Here is a 22,542-nt window from a genome sequence, read left to right on the forward strand (position 1 = left end):
GCGCTTGACACGATGCGCAAAGCAGCAGTACCTGCTCGAGGAACAAAAATCGCTGATTAGATGGCATGGCGGTTGCAGTGCTGCCGTGCCCACTGAAGCCGACTCCCAAAGGTGCCAGCTTTATAGGCTTGTCCCAGACAGCAGTCGTCGTTCCATGGCATCCGGGTTTGAGGCTGTCCAACGTTACAACGCTGATACCGGCCGCGTCAGCAGCCGATCCGACGATGCACATGTCCGGGGCTTGCGCTTGACACGATGCGCAAAGCAGCAGTACCTGCTCGAGGAACAAAAATCGCTGATTAGACGGCATGGCGGTTGCGGTGCTGCCGTGCCCACTGAAGCCGACTCCCAAAGGTGCCAGCTTTATAGGCTTGTCCCAGACAGCAGTCGTCGTTCCATGGCATCCGGGTTTGAGGCTGTCCAAGGTTCCAACGCTGATACCGGCCGCGTCAGCAGCCGATCCGACGATGCACATGTCCGGGGCTTGCGCTTGACACGATGCGCAAAGCAGCAGTACCTGCTCGAGGAACAAAAATCGCTGATTAGACGGCATGGCAGTTGCGGTGCTGCCGTGCCCACTGAAGCCGACTCCCAAAGGTGCCAGCTTTATGGGCTTGTCCCAGACAGCAGTCGTCGTTCCATGGCATCCGGGTTTGAGGCTGTCCAACGTTCCAACGCTGATACCGGCCGCGTCAGCAGCCGATCCGATGATGCACATGTCCGGGGCTTGCGCTTGACACGATGCGCAAAGCAGCAGTACCTGCTCGAGGAACAAAAATCGCTGATTAGACGGCATGGCGGTTGCGGTGCTGCCGTGCCCACTGAAGCCGACTCCCAAAGGTGCCAGCTTTATAGGCTTGTCCCAGACAGCAGTCGTCGTTCCATGGCATCCGGGTTTGAGGCTGTCCAACGTTCCAACGCTGATACCGGCCGCGTCAGCAGCCGATCCGACGATGCACATGTCCGGGGCTTGCGCTTGACACGATGCGCAAAGCAGCAGTACCTGCTCGAGGAACAAAAATCGCTGATTAGACGGCATGGCGGTTGCGGTGCTGCCGTGCCCGCTGAAGCCGACTCCCAAAGGTGCCAGCTTTATAGGCTTGTCCCAGACAGCAGTCGTCGTTCCATGGCATTTGGGTTTGAGGCTGTCCAACGTTCCAACGCTGATACCGGCCGCGTCAGCAGCCGATCCGACGATGCACATGTCCGGGGCTTGCGCTTGACACGATGCGCAAAGCAGCAGTACCTGCTCGAGGAACAAAAATCGCTGATGAGATGGCATGGCGGTTGCGGTGCTGCCGTGCCCACTGAAGCCGACTCCCAAAGGTGCCAGCTTTACAGGCTTGTCCCAGACAGCAGTGGTCGTTCCATGGCATCCGGGTTTGAGGCTGTCCAACGTTCCAACGCTGATACCGGCCGCGTCAGCAGCCGATCCGACGATGCACATGTCCGGGGCTTGCGCTTGACACGATGCGCAGAGCAGGAGTACCTGCTCGAGGAACAAAAATCGCTGATTAGACGGCATGGCGGTTGCGGTGCTGCCGTGCCCACTGAAGCCGACTCCCAAAGGTGCCAGCTTTATAGGCTTGTCCCAGACAGCAGTCGTCGTTCCATGGCATCCGGGTTTGAGGCTGTCCAACGTTCCAACGCTGATACCGGCCGCGTCAGCAGCCGATCCGACGATGCACATGTCCGGGGCTTGCGCTTGACACGATGCGCAAAGCAGCAGTACCTGCTCGAGGTACAAAAATCGCTGATTAGATGGCATGGCGGTTGCGGTGCTGCCCTGCCCACTGAAGCCGACTCCCAAAGGTGCCAGCTTTATAGGCTTGTCCCAGACAGCAGTCGTCGTTCCATGGCATCCGGGTTTGAGGCTGTCCAACGTTCCAACGCTGATACCGGCCGCGTCAGCAGCCGATCCGACGATGCACATGTCCGGGGCTTGCGCTTGACACGATGCGCAGAGCAGGAGTACCTGCTCGAGGAACAAAAATCGCTGATTAGACGGCATGGCGGTTGCGGTGCTGCCGTGCCCACTGAAGCCGACTCCCAAAGGTGCCAGCTTTATAGGCTTGTCCCAGACAGTAGTCGTCGTTCCATGGCATCCGGGTTTGAGGCTGTCCAACGTTCCAACGCTGATACCGGCCGCGTCAGCAGCCGATCCGACGATGCACATGTCCGGGGCTTGCGCTTGACACGATGCGCAAAGCAGCAGTACCTGCTCGAGGAACAAAAATCGCTGATTAGACGGCATGGCGGTTGCAGTGCTGCCGTGCCCACTGAAGCCGACTCCCAAAGGTGCCAGCTTTATAGGCTTGTCCCAGACAGCAGTCGTCGTTCCATGGCATCCGGGTTTGAGGCTGTCCAACGTTACAACGCTGATACCGGCCGCGTCAGCAGCCGATCCGACGATGCACATGTCCGGGGCTTGCGCTTGACACGATGCGCAAAGCAGCAGTACCTGCTCGAGGAACAAAAATCGCTGATTAGACGGCATGGCGGTTGCGGTGCTGCCGTGCCCACTGAGGCCGACTCCCAAAGGTGCCAGCTTTATAGGCTTGTCCCAGACAGCAGTCGTCGTTCCATGGCATCCGGGTTTGAGGCTGTCCAACGTTCCAACGCTGATACCGGCCGCGTCAGCAGCCGATCCGACGATGCACATGTCCGGGGCTTGCGCTTGACACGATGCGCAAAGCAGCAGTACCTGCTCGAGGAACAAAAATCGCTGATTAGACGGCATGGCGGTTGCGGTGCTGCCGTGCCCACTGAAGCCGACTCCCAAAGGTGCCAGCTTTATAGGCTTGTCCCAGACAGCAGTCGTCGTTCCATGGCATCCGGGTTTGAGGCTGTCCAACGTTCCAACGCTGATACCGGCCGCGTCAGCAGCCGATCCGACGATGCACATGTCCGGGGCTTGCGCTTGACACGATGCGCAAAGCAGCAGTACCTGCTCGAGGAACAAAAATCGCTGATTAGACGGCATGGCGGTTGCGGTGCTGCCGTGCCCACTGAAGCCGACTCCCAAAGGTGCCAGCTTTATAGGCTTGTCCCAGACAGCAGTCGTCGTTCCATGGCATCCGGGTTTGAGGCTGTCCAAGGTTCCAACGCTGATACCGGCCGCGTCAGCAGCCGATCCGACGATGCACATGTCCGGGGCTTGCGCTTGACACGATGCGCAAAGCAGCAGTACCTGCTCGAGGAACAAAAATCGCTGATTAGGCGGCATGGCAGTTGCGGTGCTGCCGTGCCCACTGAAGCCGACTCCCAAAGGTGCCAGCTTTATAGGCTTGTCCCAGACAGCAGTCGTCGTTCCATGGCATCCGGGTTTGAGGCTGTCCAACGTTCCAACGCTGATACCGGCCGCGTCAGCAGCCGATCCGACGATGCACATGTCCGGGGCTTGCGCTTGACACGATGCGCAAAGCAGCAGTACCTGCTCGAGGAACAAAAATCGCTGATTAGACGGCATGGCGGTTGCGGTGCTGCCGTGCCCACTGAAGCCGACTCCCAAAGGTGCCAGCTTTATAGGCTTGTCCCAGACAGCAGTCGTCGTTCCATGGCATCCGGGTTTGAGGCTGTCCAACGTTCCAACGCTGATACCGGCCGCGTCAGCAGCCGATCTGACGATGCACATGTCCGGGGCTTGCGCTTGACACGATGCGCAAAGCAGCAGTACCTGCTCGAGGAACAAAAATCGCTGATTAGACGGCATGGCGGTTGCGGTGCTGCCGTGCCCGCTGAAGCCGACTCCCAAAGGTGCCAGCTTTATAGGCTTGTCCCAGACAGCAGTCGTCGTTCCATGGCATCCGGGTTTGAGGCTGTCCAACGTTCCAACGCTGATACCGGCCGCGTCAGCAGCCGATCCGACGATGCACATGTCCGGGGCTTGCGCTTGACACGATGCGCAAAGCAGCAGTACCTGCTCGAGGAACAAAAATCGCTGATTAGATGGCATGGCGGTTGCGGTGCTGCCGTGCCCACTGAAGCCGACTCCCAAAGGTGCCAGCTTTATAGGCTTGTCCCAGACAGCAGTCGTCGTTCCATGGCATCCGGGTTTGAGGCTGTCCAACGTTCCAACGCTGATACCGGCCGCGTCAGCAGCCGATCCGACGATGCACATGTCCGGGGCTTGCGCTTGACACGATGCGCAGAGCAGGAGTACCTGCTCGAGGAACAAAAATCGCTGATTAGACGGCATGGCGGTTGCGGTGCTGCCGTGCCCACTGAAGCCGACTCCCAAAGGTGCCAGCTTTATAGGCTTGTCCCAGACAGTAGTCGTCGTTCCATGGCATCCGGGTTTGAGGCTGTCCAACGTTCCAACGCTGATACCGGCCGCGTCAGCAGCCGATCCGACGATGCACATGTCCGGGGCTTGCGCTTGACACGATGCGCAAAGCAGCAGTACCTGCTCGAGGAACAAAAATCGCTGATTAGATGGCATGGCGGTTGCAGTGCTGCCGTGCCCACTGAAGCCGACTCCCAAAGGTGCCAGCTTTATATGCTTGTCCCAGACAGCAGTCGTCGTTCCATGGCATCCGGGTTTGAGGCTGTCCAACGTTACAACGCTGATACCGGCCGCGTCAGCAGCCGATCCGACGATGCACATGTCCGGGGCTTGCGCTTGACACGATGCGCAAAGCAGCAGTACCTGCTCGAGGAACAAAAATCGCTGATTAGACGGCATGGCGGTTGCGGTGCTGCCGTGCCCACTGAAGCCGACTCCCAAAGGTGCCAGCTTTATAGGCTTGTCCCAGACAGCAGTCGTCGTTCCATGGCATCCGGGTTTGAGGCTGTCCAAGGTTCCAACGCTGATACCGGCCGCGTCAGCAGCCGATCCGACGATGCACATGTCCGGGGCTTGCGCTTGACACGATGCGCAAAGCAGCAGTACCTGCTCGAGGAACAAAAATCGCTGATTAGACGGCATGGCAGTTGCGGTGCTGCCGTGCCCACTGAAGCCGACTCCCAAAGGTGCCAGCTTTATGGGCTTGTCCCAGACAGCAGTCGTCGTTCCATGGCATCCGGGTTTGAGGCTGTCCAACGTTCCAACGCTGATACCGGCCGCGTCAGCAGCCGATCCGATGATGCACATGTCCGGGGCTTGCGCTTGACACGATGCGCAAAGCAGCAGTACCTGCTCGAGGAACAAAAATCGCTGATTAGACGGCATGGCGGTTGCGGTGCTGCCGTGCCCACTGAAGCCGACTCCCAAAGGTGCCAGCTTTATAGGCTTGTCCCAGACAGCAGTCGTCGTTCCATGGCATCCGGGTTTGAGGCTGTCCAACGTTCCAACGCTGATACCGGCCGCGTCAGCAGCCGATCCGACGATGCACATGTCCGGGGCTTGCGCTTGACACGATGCGCAAAGCAGCAGTACCTGCTCGAGGAACAAAAATCGCTGATTAGACGGCATGGCGGTTGCGGTGCTGCCGTGCCCGCTGAAGCCGACTCCCAAAGGTGCCAGCTTTATAGGCTTGTCCCAGACAGCAGTCGTCGTTCCATGGCATTTGGGTTTGAGGCTGTCCAACGTTCCAACGCTGATACCGGCCGCGTCAGCAGCCGATCCGACGATGCACATGTCCGGGGCTTGCGCTTGACACGATGCGCAAAGCAGCAGTACCTGCTCGAGGAACAAAAATCGCTGATTAGATGGCATGGCGGTTGCGGTGCTGCCGTGCCCACTGAAGCCGACTCCCAAAGGTGCCAGCTTTATAGGCTTGTCCCAGACAGCAGTGGTCGTTCCATGGCATCCGGGTTTGAGGCTGTCCAACGTTCCAACGCTGATACCGGCCGCGTCAGCAGCCGATCCGACGATGCACATGTCCGGGGCTTGCGCTTGACACGATGCGCAGAGCAGGAGTACCTGCTCGAGGAACAAAAATCGCTGATTAGACGGCATGGCGGTTGCGGTGCTGCCGTGCCCACTGAAGCCGACTCCCAAAGGTGCCAGCTTTATAGGCTTGTCCCAGACAGTAGTCGTCGTTCCATGGCATCCGGGTTTGAGGCTGTCCAACGTTCCAACGCTGATACCGGCCGCGTCAGCAGCCGATCCGACGATGCACATGTCCGGGGCTTGCGCTTGACACGATGCGCAAAGCAGCAGTACCTGCTCGAGGAACAAAAATCGCTGATTAGATGGCATGGCGGTTGCAGTGCTGCCGTGCCCACTGAAGCCGACTCCCAAAGGTGCCAGCTTTATAGGCTTGTCCCAGACAGCAGTCGTCGTTCCATGGCATCCGGGTTTGAGGCTGTCCAACGTTACAACGCTGATACCGGCCGCGTCAGCAGCCGATCCGACGATGCACATGTCCGGGGCTTGCGCTTGACACGATGCGCAAAGCAGCAGTACCTGCTCGAGGAAAAAAAATCGCTGATTAGTCGGCATGGCGGTTGCGGTGCTGCCGTGCCCACTGAAGCCGACTCCCAAAGGTGCCAGCTTTATAGGCTTGTCCCAGACAGCAGTCCTCGTTCCATGGCATCCGGGTTTGAGGCTGTCCAACGTTCCAACGCTGATACCGGCCGCGTCAGCAGCCGATCCGACGATGCACATGTCCGGGGCTTGCGCTTGACACGATGCGCAAAGCAGCAGTACCTGCTCGAGGAACAAAAATCGCTGATTAGACGGCATGGCGGTTGCGGTGCTGCCGTGGCCACTGAAGCCGACTCCCAAAGGTGCCAGCTTTATAGGCTTGTCCCAGAAAGCAGTCGTCGTTCCATGGCATCCGGGTTTGAGGCTGTCCAACGTTCCAACGCTGATACCGGCCGCGTCAGCAGCCGATCCGACGATGCACATGTCCGGGGCTTGCGCTTGACACGATGCGCAAAGCAGCAGTACCTGCTCGAGGAACAAAAATCGCTGATTAGACGGAATGGCGGTTGCGGTGCTGCCGTGCCCACTGAAGCCGACTCCCAAAGGTGCCAGCTTTATAGGCTTGTCCCAGACAGCAGTCGTCGTTCCATGGCATCCGGGTTTGAGGCTGTCCAACGTTCCAACGCTGATACCGGCCGCGTCAGCAGCCGATCCGACGATGCACATGTCCGGGGCTTGCGCTTGACACGATGCGCAAAGCAGCAGTACCTGCTCGAGGAACAAAAATCGCTGATTAGATGGCATGGTGGTTGCGGTGCTGCCGTACCCTTCCTAAAAAAATTCCTTCCTAAAAGACCATCAGACTCAAGGGGCCCGTGCTTGTCTAGCCGCGTGTCTTCCTTCAACAACAATGATTTCAAGTTATTTAATGAAGAAGAGCGCGCGTAGAAGGCACGCGAAATCGCCTATTCGATGCTGTCTGCAGTGCAACCACTAGAGCCAGCTCGATCGCCAGTGCTTGGCGCGAGTGTGACCCTCTTGAACTTCGGCAACTTTCCTTTATGTCTGAATTTTCTATGGACATCTGCCATATCTCTGGGACCGAAAATGAGGCAGCTGACTCACTGCTGCGGTTGGCGCTGTATCTGATGGTCGTGTAGGTTGCCAAACTCTAGCCTCCGCCAAGCAAAGTGACCCCGAGCTGCACCAATTGCGGGGAAAACGCTCGTAGCTCCAGATCGCTTAGGTGCCGCTTCATGCACAACATTGGTCACGTGCGACATATCGCAGCCAGCTCCTCGCTCGTTCGTGCCCAATCAGCTTCGGCGGCAAATCTTTGATTCACTGCACGGGCTAAGCTATCCCGGCATCATCGCGACATACACCCAGAGAGAAAGCAAGGACAGGAAAGGCAGGGAGGTGAACCAGACGAGCACCCGGTTTGCTACCCTACACAGAGGGTCGGGTAAAGGGTAATAGAAAAAGGAAAAAAGGGAGAGAGTGAGCACTGAGTTCGTGTGGGAGGATGGACAGGGTACTATAAATGGTCTCTTAAGACGGTTCACTTCAAGTAGTGCACTAGCGCACGAATTGCTTTTCGTGCCAGGGACTCTCTGAAGTCCCATCTGTTTAAAGGTGTCTTCGGAGAGAGGCGTTGTACATCGTAGCGAGGGCAGGCACACAATAGGTGCTCGATGGTTTCCTTGCACCTACACGAGTCGCACATCGGGCTCTGGGCCATTGCGATGCGATAGAAGTAGGCCTTCGTGAACGGCACTCCCAGTCACAAGCTGCACAGCAAGGTTGTTTCGGCGCGGGAAAGGCTGGATGGCAGTTGTAGCCGTAGCATGGGGTCTAGTTTATGCAATCGCCAATTAAAGGCACTTGAACTCCAGAAATCTTGCGACGTTTTGCGTGCAAGCAGGCGAAGTTCCCTGGCAGCGTCCTACCTCGCCATAGGTACCGGACGCGTCTGGGTGTCTTCGTGGGCAGACCGGGCAGATCTGTCAGCAAAGTTGTTGCTGGCGATGCCACAGTGAGCAGGAATCCATTGAAAGATAACATTGTGCCCTGTTTCCCTAGCATGGTGTTGCACTTCCCTGGTGTCGCATATCCTCTGCTAGTAAGTTCTGTGATACAATGCAGACTTGATGCTGTGGAGAGCTGCTTATCGCAGACCGCTTCGTCTGGCCAGGGATCAACAAAGATGTTGGAATCTGGGCAAGAAGCTGCCAAGCCTGTCAAGCCGCGAAAGTGACGCAGCACATGGCTTCAGCGGTGCAGCTGTTTCGACCACCAGAGAGCCGTTTCGATCACGTACATTTAGACTTGGTGGGGCCTCTTCCGCCATGCCAAGGTTTCAGGTACCTTCTCACGTGGGTCTACCGGTACTCATAGTGGCCTAAGGCGACGCCTCCACAAGACATCACGGCCCAAACATTGGTGGAAGCATTCGTTGCTACTTGGGTATCGCGGTACGGTTCCCCCCTGCGAATAACTACTGACCGAGGCCGGTGTTTACAAAGCTCGCTTTTTCTGCCCTGGCGAGACTGCTCGGCATGCGCCTGTGTAACACCACGGCTTACCACCCACAGAGCAATGACAGGGTCACGCGTCTCCACCGACGACTGAAGGTGTCATTGACCACTACGCTCGACAGGCGCTTGGTGGAAATGCTACCCTAGTACTACTGGACTGCGAACTACAATCAAGGATGGCCGCGGAGTCAGCGCTGCCGAAATGCTCTATGGATCAGCAATTCACGTTCGCTAGTGGCGGCGCAGCACTTAGAGAGACAAAACTCCTGGCTCGACTAGCTTCGACCTACACCCCCACCGTGCACGGGCAGCCCGTGTTTAGTTTTCCGACTATGGAAACAACCACGCACGTCTTTCCGCGGCGCGACTCTATCCAGCCACTGTTGACTCCTTCATATGAAGGCCCCTTTCGCGTGGTTTCGCGTTCAGAGAAAACCTTGAAGATTGACATACGCGGCTAAAAAGAGGCAGTGTCGTGCGACCACGTGAAATCAGCCTATTTTAGAACAGTAACTCTTCCTTCCGTCATTCACACCTTACCCTCCGGAACGGTAGGGGAGGCAGGCAGCCCTTGTAGTGACCGTTCGTCACGTCCGCTTGCCTCGCCGTGGGACTCATTGCCCCTGCTCTTTCTTGAACGAGTGGCAGTAGTGGCGCCCCGACTGGGGCGCCACTACTGCCACTCGTTAAACCAGCTTTTACTTTCGAATAAAGCCAGTCGACACCCGTTCGCAACCTCTCAAGACGTGTATTCCTTGCCTCCGCTAAACCGAGCTCCTAATAAACTTCATTTCCTCGTTTGCTATAGCTGCGTCATCCGCATGCAAGACAGGACTGAAATTACGCAAGATCGAAGGTAGATCCTTGACTCATAATGAAAATAATGTGGGTCCCAACACTGATCCTTCGGGGACTCCTATTGTGACCTCAGAAAAACTTGATTTAACTTCGAGAAATCGCACATTTTGTTGTCTGTTAGTCAGATAGCTGCTGAATAATTCTACGCATACACCACGAAAGCCGTAACGTTCTAGTTTCACAAGTGACATCCCATGATGTACAGTATCAAAAGCTTTTTAATGTAAACAGACGAAGTAAATACGATCATATTATTGTTTAGGTGGGTGTTTAGTATATCTGAGAAATATTAGATAGGCGTGGCGGTAGACCTCTTGCTCCTGATGCGATGCTGGCTAGATCTTTGCATTAATTTTCGTTCGACAAAGGTCACGACTCGTTTAACCATGATCTTTTCAAGGGCTTTTTTAACGGAACTCAGAACAGATATTGGGTGAGCATTTTCAAGAAGGCTTCGGTCTCCATTTTAATGCATGGGAACAACTTTAGCAAGCTTTAAGAGATCTGGCTACGTAGCTGTGTAAAATGCATGATTAAAATTAAAGTAAATACGATCATATTATTGTTTAGGTGGGTGTTTAGTATATCTGAGAAATATTAGATAGGCGTGGCGGTAGACCTCTTGCTCCTGATGCGATGCTGGCTAGATCTTTGCATTAATTTTCGTTCGACAAAGCTCACGACTCGTTTAACCATGATCTTTTCGAGGGCTTTTTTAACGGAACTCAGAACAGATATTGGGTGAGCATTTTCAAGAAGGCTTCGGTCTCCATTTTAATGCATGGGAATAACTTTAGCAAGCTTTAAGAGATCTGGCTACGTAGCTGTGTAAAATGCATGATTAAAATTATTTCCAATAGAACACAAATTATCTCTTTAGAGTGCTTTGATAGAAATGAAGTTACCTCATCATATCTAGTGCTATGTTTGCATGGCATGGTGTTGACTACTGTGGCGATCTCAGCTGCCGTCATTTCGACGTAACCAAAGAAATTGATAAGTCTATCAGGAAGCGTGTTAAGCGTAACGTCATGGCATGTATTCGCTATTTCCTTGCCGATTCTACAAAAGTAATTATTAAAAGATGCCACTATTAACTCTGCCAATATTTCTCTCACCTGAGTGTAGGACATACTCTAATGGTTAGTAGTTTGTTTTATAATTGAGTTTATAACCTTCCATCTAATTTTGCAGTTTCCTGAATTCATAGCAATGAGTTGAGAATAGTATTCCTTCTTACGGGTACGCGTGACTTGCACCACATTATTTAAGCCTATGCTGAACTTTTTTTAGTAATAAGAGTTACCTCTATTTTGCCTAATTGTTGTGTGCCAATAATCTTTCTTTTTTGAGAGTTCTAAAATACCACAGGTCATTCGTGGACATATGGGGTTTTTACGGTTCCCTTCTCGCTCATGGCAGTAGATTGCTCTGTGGCCTCTCTCAAGTTATTACTTAAGCTGTATTGCTGGCTCGTGTTAATCTGGTGCAGACATATCACTAATTTCAAGAATACGTTGTTTTAAAATGTCAACACAAACTTTTTTATGGTAAGTCGTAGTTTGTTGGCAGGTGCTGTGCTCACGCGGAAATTGGATTCTGGTTAAACAATGCCCAGAAATTATTGTCATAAACAAGACAAGTGCTGTTGACGTATCGAAATTGCAATGTATGTGGTCCATTGAGGTTGCTGAAGAGGAGGGTAATAATAACATTATGAAATCATAGGAACTTATCAGGGTAATGTATTAATGATTTGTGTTGTTTATGGAGCAAATGTTGAAGTCTCCGAATGTTACTATTGTTCTTTTGGAGCTTGTCAAGCGAACGTGTAATGCTTCAAAGTGATGCAAAAAGTTATTGGTATTTTGGATAGGGGTACGATAGACAACAACTGTTACAGTGGTAGCTTTTACAACAAAGGAGTAAAATTTATGCGAAAAGCAGTCCGAAAAATGTGAGACAACAGAACACTTGATACTCTTGTTTGTGGATAGACCACGTCGCGTGCGAGATAGCCTTGGCCTTGAAAAGAGTGAGTAACCTGTTATACTTTTAACTGGACCACGATTCAGGCATGTCTCGGATGCAGCCACGCGATCGAAATGAGACGAATTAGTGGCTAGCAAGAGGAGAGGTCATCGATATTTTTGTGTAAACTCCGTACAAAGCACTGCACTGGCGAGTAAGACTGAGTTTACTGAGCGGAAATGGATTCATGTTCACAGTTATTAGCAGAACTTCGAATGGTCTTCCCGAGTTTCAATGTGTGCGATGCTTGCATTCTCTGGTTTCCTAGCAAGAATTTTGCCATTTTCCACTTCATTGAACTTCAGTATTCTCCCATTTCACGCACAGTAGCCTCGCCAAGCAGAATTTTCCTTTCTAGGCATACATGATCGTTGATGTAAACTTCTCCATGCCTTTAAAACCAAAGTCTGCCGGAACAAGTTGTCTTCTTTCTTTTCCGTTTGCAATACAGTGTAACAACTGTGCGATATGCGAACTTGAAGATTACGTTCGTTTTTTTTTTATTTTTACTTGCGACACAATGAATCACATCCATGTCTGCGCATGTCAGAGGAAACGACAGTTTTTTCCCTACTTCTACCATCGCATCGGCTAGGCTTTTATTTGGCATTTTAGGGAGGCCCTTTCTCTCGATTTTGATGATGACGGCATTGTTTCAATTCTAAGTTGTTTCTGGGTTTTTTTTAGTTCATCCCGTAACTGCTTAATTTGTTTCTTCAAAAGTTCTCGTTCCTGCTCTTCTTTCTAGAGCGCGATTTTGAATTCCTCAAAATGCGCGCTCATGACTGATGGCAAATTACGCACGTCTTGCATTACTGCCAACGCTTTCGAGCTAAAGGCATCGAATTCAGTGCCCAAGTCAGCTAGCATTTTAGCGACTTCCTTAATCGTCATCGGTGTTTTTTCGATTTTCACCGAACACGAATTCTGCAGAGCAGCCCAGGAACTGCGTTACCAAAGCAAAGGATACGTGCTCTGCAGCTGCAGCAGCAAAGACCAAAACATAAGCAACTGCACACGTGCCTGAGCTGCCCGCAGTTATGCCAGGCCCGGGTAAAGGAGCGTCCTTAGATCATAGAACTGGCGTGTAGTTGTCACTGTGCTGCTATGACCTAGCGGCCTTGTGTGAAGTTCGCTATCGATGAAAACTTCGGGGTCAGCTTGATGATTTGCGAAGAGTCATACGTCAGCGGATAAAGGTTTCTGCAACAGAGATGACCAAAACATAAGCAACTGCTCGGGGGAAGCACACGTGTCTGAGATGCCCACAGTTATGCCAGGCCAGGGTAAGGGAGCGGCCATATATAATAAAAATGACAATTAGGTGTCACTGCACTGCTATGACATAGCTGCCTTGTGTGAAATGTGCTATCGATGAACACGTAGGGGCCAATTTAATGAAGTTCTAACGGTCATCAAACAAAGGACAAATGTTTCTGCAACAGAGAAGACCAACACATGAACAACAGCTCGCAAGGAGCACACGTGTCTGCGCTACCCGCAGTTATGCCAGGCCCGGGTGACGAAGCGTCCTTATATCCTGGAACTGGCGAGAAGGTGAAACTGCGCTGCTAAGAAGCACCTGCCTTGTGGGAAGTGCGCTATCGATGAACACTTGGGAGTCAACTTGATGAACATCCATACGTCATAAAACAGCGGAATAAGGTTTCTGCAACAGAGAAGACTAAAACAGGAGCAACTGCTCGGTTGAAGTACACGTGCCTGAGGTGCCTGCAGTTATGCCAGGCCCGTGCAACGGGGCGTCTTTATTTCTTTGAACTGGCCACTAGGTCTTACTGCGGTCCTATGGCGCAGCTGCCTTGTGCGAAGTGCGCTATCCATGAACACGTAGAACGCAACTTGATAAACTTCCAAGAGCCACCAAACAGCGGATAAAGGTTTGTGCAGCAGAGAAGACCAAAACAGGAGCAACTGCTTGGGGGAAGACATGTGCCTGAGCTGCCTGCGGCTGTGGCAGGCGCGTGTAACGGAGCGTCCTTATATCCTAGGACTGGCGAGTAGGTGTCGCTGCGCTGCTATGACGTGGTTGCCCTGTGCGAAGTGCGCTATCGATTACACGTAGGGGCCAACTTGATGAACTGGCAAGAGTCATTCATCAGCGGATAAAGGTTTCTGCAACAGAGAAGATCAAAAATAGCGCAACTGCTCTTAGGAAACAAGCATACCTGAGCTGCGCGCAGTTATGTGACGGCCGGGTAGCGGAGCGTTCTTATATCCTTGAACTGGCAAGTAGGTGTCCCGGCGCTGCTATGACGTAGTTGCTTTGTTCAAAGTGCACTGTCGACGAGCGCAACTTCTTGTGGACTGTGGTTCCTAATGAGCGCAACTTCCCAAGGAAAGCATCGCAATCTTCACGGAGTAGATGACTCGACTGTTCATACACGCCGACCCCGACATGCCAGCACTGCAAACAGTTCGCTTCTTGATGAGAAGTGTCAAGCAAGAGCTCTTTACCTGATCGATGGGCAATCCTTCCAAGACAGTTGCTAAATTTGCTTCCGGGGCTACAACTATCCAGAGAGCACTCGAAATTTGGAACTGGCAGTTCAACCGACTCACGCCCCCAACGAACTACGCCGAATTTCAACCAGTGGACAGTGACGACCTGCGCGAGACCATCATAGCGGTCGTGCGAGAGGAACTGCAGAAGCTCTTCCCAAGGTCGCAGGCTCAAGTGGCCTCTGTCACCGACATCGTCAAAGAAGAGGTTCAGCGATCGCTTCGGTTCACTGAAGTGCAACCGCCATTGCCACAGCCCCAGCCGGAAGCGATAAGATACACCTCCGTCGCCAGATTACTCCTACGCGTCTGCGCCAGCGTCCCATGACGCCGCGATTCAGGCGCCTGACGCCGCCGCCACCTCGCCCTCCTGTCGGCCAACGATTCCAAACAATTCGGTGTAGGTCGCTTAATGATTCGATGATTTAGAAGTCAGCACGAAAACACCCTGATGCCGACTGCCTGTCCAGCACTCCCGTGGACGCGCTACCCAAAAATGACCAAGATGACGACGCATTTTTAGCAACAATAATTACAGACCGCATTACCGAGCAGCACCGAGCGGACCCTCACTTAAGAACCCCTGCTGAGTACATGGAATGCAAGAGCGAATTTGTCCCGAGGATATTTACGAGCGGATTGTCTTCGTTTTTCTTGGGAAATGACGTGCTGGTGAAGAACTTTTTCCCAACCCGTGCAAACTACCTCCTCGTTGTGCCTGCAGCACTCCGATCAGAAGTTCTGTACGCCCTACACGACGATCAGAAAGCCGGACACCTCGGATTTTCCCGTACACTTACAAGAATATAAGAAAAGTAATACACGCCGCACCTTACCGCTGACGTCGCCCGTTACGTCAAGACTCCATGACGGCCAACGACTCAGCACACCGCGAACGCGGGCAGTGTGAATACTACACCGATGGAGCCACCTTGCTCACTGTTTCAGCAGATCGGGATGGATTTGTTGGGACCGTTTCCATTGTCAACATCTGGAAACAAGTGCATCGTCGTGGCGACGGACTTCCTCACCCGCTTCGCTGAAACGAAATCTCTGCCAAAAAGTAGTGCAGCAGAAGTGAGAGCAGTCGTCGAGAACATCCTGCTGCGACGTGGTGCCCCAGAAGTCCCCATCATCGACAGAGGAACGGCATTTACAGCAGAGGTCACCCAAGCCATTCTGAATATTGTCAGACAAGCCACAGGAGGGTAACTGCCTACCACCCGCAGACGAATGGCCTTACGGAGCGGCTGAACGAGACTCGCCGTTATGCTACCAATGTACATCGACTTCGAACACAAGATGTGGGATGCGTTCCTGCCGTACATAGCCTTCGCTTACAACACGGATGTGCAAGAAACAACTCAAATGACGCCGTTCAAGCTGAATTACGGAAGGAACCCGATGACGACACTCGGCGCCCTGCTGCCGCACGTCACTGACGAAAAAAAAAAATGTTCACGTTGCCGTCTATCTCCAGCGCGCTGAGGAATCCCGACAGCTCGCCAGCCTGCACATCAAGAACTACCAGAGGAACGACAGCCGACACTAAAATATTCGACGGCGCTGCGTGGAATACCAGCCCGGCGACCGTGTTTGGGTTGGGACCCCGATACGCCGACGAGGACTCAATGAGAAACTACTGCAATGCTATTCCCGACCCTGCAAAATCAACCGACGTATTGGCGTACGGGACTATGAGGTCGTGGCAGACGGCATTTCGCAATAACAGCGGCGCCGCGCAATAGGCTGTTTTAGCAGAACGTTTTTGACGGTCCGCTCCGCTCAGCGGGCTAGTGGAAGCGCAAGTGCGCATGCGCGACCCGTTTAGCCGTGAGCTCCCTCTCCGCTAGAAAGCTTTCTCAGCGGAGCGCGGCGAGCGGGTCAAGCGGGTCTAGCGAAGCAAAATGGCTGCCCACAGTGCTGCTGGCCCGTCAACGAGCTCGTTTGAATCGGGATTTGTAAAGCGCAAACCTAGAGTACACTTTAGGAGACACGAAGATCTTCTACTTCGGGAGGTTGTGGCCATGAACCCGTTCCAGAACCCTGCCATGTGCGCATGTTTGTTTATGCGGACCACGTTTTAGGTGTACTGAAATAGCAATAAACCTTGCCTTGGCTACAACACAGCGTAACGGCTTTGTTAATGTAAGGATTATATATATATATATATATATATATATATATATATATATATATATATATATATATATATATATATAAGAAATCAAAATGCAATGTATTGCGTGAAATGCCTTTAGTCATTTGAGTAATTCCAAATATATTATTTTATTGTGGCAATTCTTATAACTTGAGCATTATGTTCATAGCGGTTTTACCTTCTGCGGCAAGGTGGCGCGTCAGGCGAGCACATGCCTTTCGGACGCAGCCGGGCGCTCCGCTAAAACTGATTCTTCGTCCGCCGCTCCGCTAACTGTGAGCGGGTACGCGAGGGCGGAGCGGACCGTCAAAAACGTTCTGCTAAAACACTCTAATGTCTGAAGCGGTCCCCGTGGTGCATCTTTAATAAGGCCTTTTACGCACGCTGACGAACTTCGTTATTTTGTTCTTTGACTATGGGTGTTTTTTTAATACTTTCGCTTGTTTGCAGTATCGGGACGATGGTTCTTAAGAGGGAGGTATTGACCCGTGTACTAGGTTATCTTTATCGCGTGACCACGTTTCACCGCCTAACAAATGTTATCGCAGAGCGCCGGACGCGCCTGCAAATAGCGGAAGTTTCTCGAATGTTATCGATGCTTCTATCCGCTGTCTGTTGTCACTGAACCTTGTGTAATCTGATTTTATGTATTGGCCACACGAATGGTGTAGAACTTTCTGGAAGTCACGCGGGCACCAGCGATTATTCTGAATCTTCGATGACTGATGTATAAGAGCAGCTGCGCTTGACTCGCTGTTCAGATTTCGACGATCGCCCGACTGTGCCCACCGCTACCGTTCTGCCCTAAGTGTAGCCTGTTTTTGTGGGTACAGGGTTGCTCAATAAAAGTTAGTTTCGTTATTCACACTATTACTACTGTGCTCTTTACCGTCACTACTACGTGACAATATGACAACCCTGGATGCGCTCGCACATGGTCATTGTATAGCCACACGCCAAAGGTGCGCAAGCTATCGGAGTATTCGATGCATCCACGGGGCTGCGCCTTACAAGACTGAGGCGCTCAAGCAGTTGAAAAAAAAAAAGATTCGGAAGATTCTACCCATGTGCCGCGTATTGGTCAGCATTCCCATAAGTGGTGCCGGGTGAAGTCTCTTGATGTGCGACAGTGCCTGTCAAAACTCAAACATGAACATATAAAGTTATTAGCCTCATACAGTTATATTTCTTGCTAAATTGTTGACCGAGCGCAATAATTTGATTTTACAGGGGGTTACAGGATATGTTAAAAGGCTGCCTATTTCAACTATCTCAGAAATGATAAAAAATATTTTCTTGCGAAACCGCGCACTCGCTATAGTTGAAAAATGCGATTTGTCTTGTAAGTCACTAATGTTAGTTTTTCTTTCCTGTAGAGCAAAGCGGGTTGAATCCGGAAACAATTCTTCACCCCTTCAACAATCCTCCTGCCACCCTGCACGCAGCGTAGTATTCCTGAAGATGCACAAAGCGGGCAGTTCAACCGTGTTCAACATTCTGCTGCGATACGCTGCTGAGGAGGGTCTCATCTTGGCCCTCCCAAATTCAGCCACTCATTTCCAGCACAGTACATCAAAGCTTTTCGACCCACAAAAGGTATTCACAGCTTCATGCTTACGGCGCAAAGTACACATATCACAAAGTCTAATAAAACTATTTTATGGCCAACTGTGCCTGACATGCTTTTACCAGAACTGATGTTTTCAAGCGCTCTAGACAAGGATAATACAAAAGTGCGAAAGTATTTCTTGAAAATACTGACGAGACTGTCAAAACCGAGATCGCAAACGGAACTGGCGTACTCGTGCTTCAATCGAATCAAGGTATTATAGTTAAGTAAGGTGCTGTGCAATGGAAACATGGACGAGAAGAGCACAAGGACGGGCGCAGAGGAGGAGGAGTTTAAGTATGGAAGGTAATATATGAAAATACCTACGTAGATACCCGAGTGACCGATATGTGCTGGTTGCCGCTCTTTGGTTTTCTTTAAATGTCTGCTTCTAAATACAATAAGAGCTGGAGGCCTTGTGAAGCTGTTGGCAAAGCGTATGTTTGCTCCGGTCCTGGCATTTTGTCTTTCTTATTTGTGAGGGCTGAAGGCGAAATAAAGATTGTCAAATGGTAAACTAGTTGACATAAATTTGCAAAAGAAATTACAGGTAATATTACGCCTGAATACTTTTAACAAGAGACATTTTTATAAAACACAGCAGTCAATAATGCAATTCGGAATACTAGTAGAATTATTGTAACGGGAAACTCTCAATACCTTCTGTTTATTTGGATTATGTCGCACGTGTCTCTATCTGCACGAGGAGGACACTTCATTAAGGTCTTATTGCAGTATGATACTGTTACGGGGATGATGACTGTAAATAACGCAGACCAACGGAAATACTCTAGTTCAGGGATTATTAGTATTCGTGAAGTCTTTAATATACGTAAGGAACAATAGAGAACCCAAGACATATTCCTGTGCTACATCAGAGGTTACAGGAAAATCAGAAGAATTTCAACCGTTAGCAGTTTGGAATGGAGTTGGATTGCGCAAGAAGTTTGCCATATATGCAAGTATACTACAGTCAGTGTTGAGTCGATGGCGTCACTTACGATGATCATGATGAATTTTGAGTTTTTGGGCGCAAGGGCCATGGTGTCATATAATACGTGTACTTATGAGAGCAGGCACGTACCTAATAATCCCTCGTGTGCTACCAATTGGCTTCAATGCTGCCAGATTCGTTAGCCTCCCCATGAATAAACGAGAAGGGAAACAGAGGGGCTTTATCTTCGGCAGCTAGTGGCAAGGTTGCCTGTTCTAGTAGAGAAGAGCATGTCCGGAAACTTGAAGTCCCAGTCCTTGTGCGAATCCCTTTGCGCAACCAGCGTCGGCTTTAGATGCGGTTCATCCTTTCCGTGATGTATGTTGGTTCGAGGATGGTACACAGATGTAGGAATGTGACGAATTCGATTGGTCTTGCAGCATTCTGTGAATGCCTTGCTGCTGAAATACGTCGCGTTGTGCGTGATCAGCTGTACTGCAAAACCAAACCTGGTGAACATTACAAGGACGCACTCCGATACTTTCGGTGAAGTCAACCTGCGCAAGGGAAACGATTCGGCCAACTTCGTAAAGTGATCTGTTCATACCAACAAAGACTGGTTATGGCGCGGGCTCTTCGGGAAGGGGCCCATGACGTAACATGCTTCAAATATGCCATAGTGATGTACTTTAACTGGACTTCATGCTGCCATACGGAAGCCCGCCGCGTACGTAGCGTAGTTTTCTGGAAGACTTGACATGAACGAATGTAGCGAAGTACGTCTTGCTTCATTCTAGGCCATGTGCTTAAACGACACATTATCTCTTAAGCTTTGGTCCCAAGGAATGGCCGGTTATTGTGCTGTCATCTAGCAATAATTTATGAAGGACATAGGTAGCTTTCTCTTGATTATACAATGTTAGCTAATGTTTTGCAAAGAACATTTGTTATCGGTGATGGCTACAATACTTGAGGGAAGGTGGTTCCATTCCAGAGATGTGCGGGGGATGAAAGATTGAAAGAAAGACTTCGTGTAGCAAGAATCAATCCCTGCGATACTGCGATGATCGATGCAGTTTGAAATGGTACTTGAGGCCGCGGTGTGAAGTCGTCGTGAAGTGTGGTATGATGGAAAATTTTATGAAATAGCGAAACATGGCGACTGCAGCGATTAGCTAGGGGAATAAGTGCTGGTTTGTTTCATTAAGGTTATACTCGCTGTATGGTTATAATTAGAAAGAATGAAACGAGCAGAGTAAGTTTGAACTAGTTCAAGTGAAGTAACAAGACTAACGCGACTGGGATCCGATACTGCAGATGCGTATTCAAGTTTTGAGCGTATTAGCATCTTGTAAAGGATTAGCTTTAATGTAGACAGCGCTTTGGAAAAGTTGTACTGTAAGTACCCAAGCAGCTGAATAGCATTGTTAATGACACTCCATATTGGTGCAACTTAAATTATTTGTAACGTGCACACCAATATATTTATAGGACATAAAATCTAAGGGAACATTGTACAGATGGTAAGCGATAGGATTAGAATTAGATCTGGATATTGCACTTTTGATTTGTTAACTACAAAAGGCTCATGTACAGTTTGAATCAAATCAGTAACTAGGCTATCCCTACACCCTAAGAGATGGTTAGAACAGGCAACTTCACACAGCTGGCCTACTCCACACTTCTCAAACATGACAAATCAATAAAATCAACTTTTCTTTCTCTTCAAACAGCAGATGACATACCTAAGGACAGTGTGTTCACAAAAAAGTTTATGAAATATACTTGAAGTTTGGCTTAACATTCATCCAATCAACACTGGACGAGCAAGGGAAGCCTCAGCATGGGAACTTATCTTCGTCACGGCCCTCACAAATACGTTTGATTGTTGAAACGTTGGCTGCAGGCTGATGCTTCCCTTGCTCACTTCTGTTACTCAACGGAAGTTGTCATCTCCTGGTAACCTTTCTGCGTTGTTCGAACATGCAAACAGAGATGTTTCTTCAGCATGAAACCGTAAATTGCATTTTATAAGGACCTGTGAATATTAATTGGGCATACTTATATGTTTATTTAGTGTTCTTGTTTATAGACAATATTTGCAGAGGACCTTGTAAGCGCTGTCGTCTCCGTAACGTTCCTCGCCTTCCTAAGAGTACTCCACTTGTGGCAAAGCCTTTACTGTTGCGCCTGAACACTAAATGTGCAGCAGAAATATCCAGAACACACAATATCTAATCTAAAATTTAGCATAATGATTTTTTCCCTCTACACTTCGTGCCTATCGCCAATATGTTATGAAAACAATGTAATATTGCAGCTTGAGCTTACCTTACTGACAGTAGATCTTCGCCGAGGACTTGTTATGTTTCTTTTCTTTAATCTAGCTGAAATCGTCGAATGCGGACAACATACGTATAGTATGAAACACGTTAAACAGCACTGTACGCAACACAAATACTAGTGTAGCCGAGTACAATATCGTTGTCGTTACTTTAGCGGCACGCCAAACACGATGAGAAACCTTCGCTCGATTTCAGCTTTCAATTCCGTTAAAAAGACTGATATCTGTGTTTCTGTATGTTGTAAACTCAGTGACTGACAGCATTAGCTCCACCTGACCTGTACGAAAATTGTGGGCATGTACGCACTGCTTCATTCACGATTAACAATAAACAATGTAAGTTTACTTGTCTGACGTGTTTTCTTGCCAGTTGAGGCCTGTCGATCATCTGGCGATATAATAAAGGTATCGGTAGTCATTTTAGACTATCGTACACTCGAACACCGCTCCGAAAGCGGTAGCAAAACGCCCAAAACCAGCGAATGAGCAGCGCAACGAACCCCACCAGCCGCTACCGTAGCGGCCATATTGCTCACTACATAATGATGATGATATTAGTTTTGATTTTGCCAGCGTCACCCTCGGTCGCATACTTTAGTTCACAACGCCACCGCTACTCTTATTTCCGTTGCACTGTGAAAGGTACAGTTTCCCTTCTCGAAGTTTGTATAGAGTTCTGTGGAGTTTGTACAGGTGTTCTGTGGTACTACACTCTAAATTGCTTTTGAAACTCCATAATATTGTTACAGAAAGATGACAGAAGAGAGAGAGGAAGAGGATCGCGAGACGCTGGCTGAGTGTTATCGAACTAGCGATAACATTCAGAAAAGTTGCGACAAAGAATGCCTCATCTTGCGCTGGGCGATAACTATGAAAGTTTATTTAGCCAGTGGAAGACGGTCACCAGCAAAAGAAACCGTGTGTTCCTGTCAGCATATATATTTTTTGTTGTTGAAGGTTGAATAATTGAATTGCGAATAATAATGTTAGCGCGCAGAAACCTGATCACGCGTGCGCGAATGGATATGGCGATCGCGTCTGCTCATAATAATTTATATTCTGTTCATTTATTGGTTACCTGTATTTCACCTGATGGCATTAGAGCAGCAATGGGCCTGGCCGAAGCGGGACAGTGCGTTGCATATTAAAGGGGCACATATGAAAAAGCAGATTCGTCTTAAGGAAGCTTATTACACGTAGACCGAATAGTTGCACATAAATTAGAGAAAAATATTATG

Source organism: Dermacentor andersoni, chromosome 3 (genome assembly GCF_023375885.2).
Source record: "Dermacentor andersoni chromosome 3, qqDerAnde1_hic_scaffold, whole genome shotgun sequence".
Lineage (NCBI taxonomy): Eukaryota > Metazoa > Arthropoda > Arachnida > Ixodida > Ixodidae > Dermacentor > Dermacentor andersoni.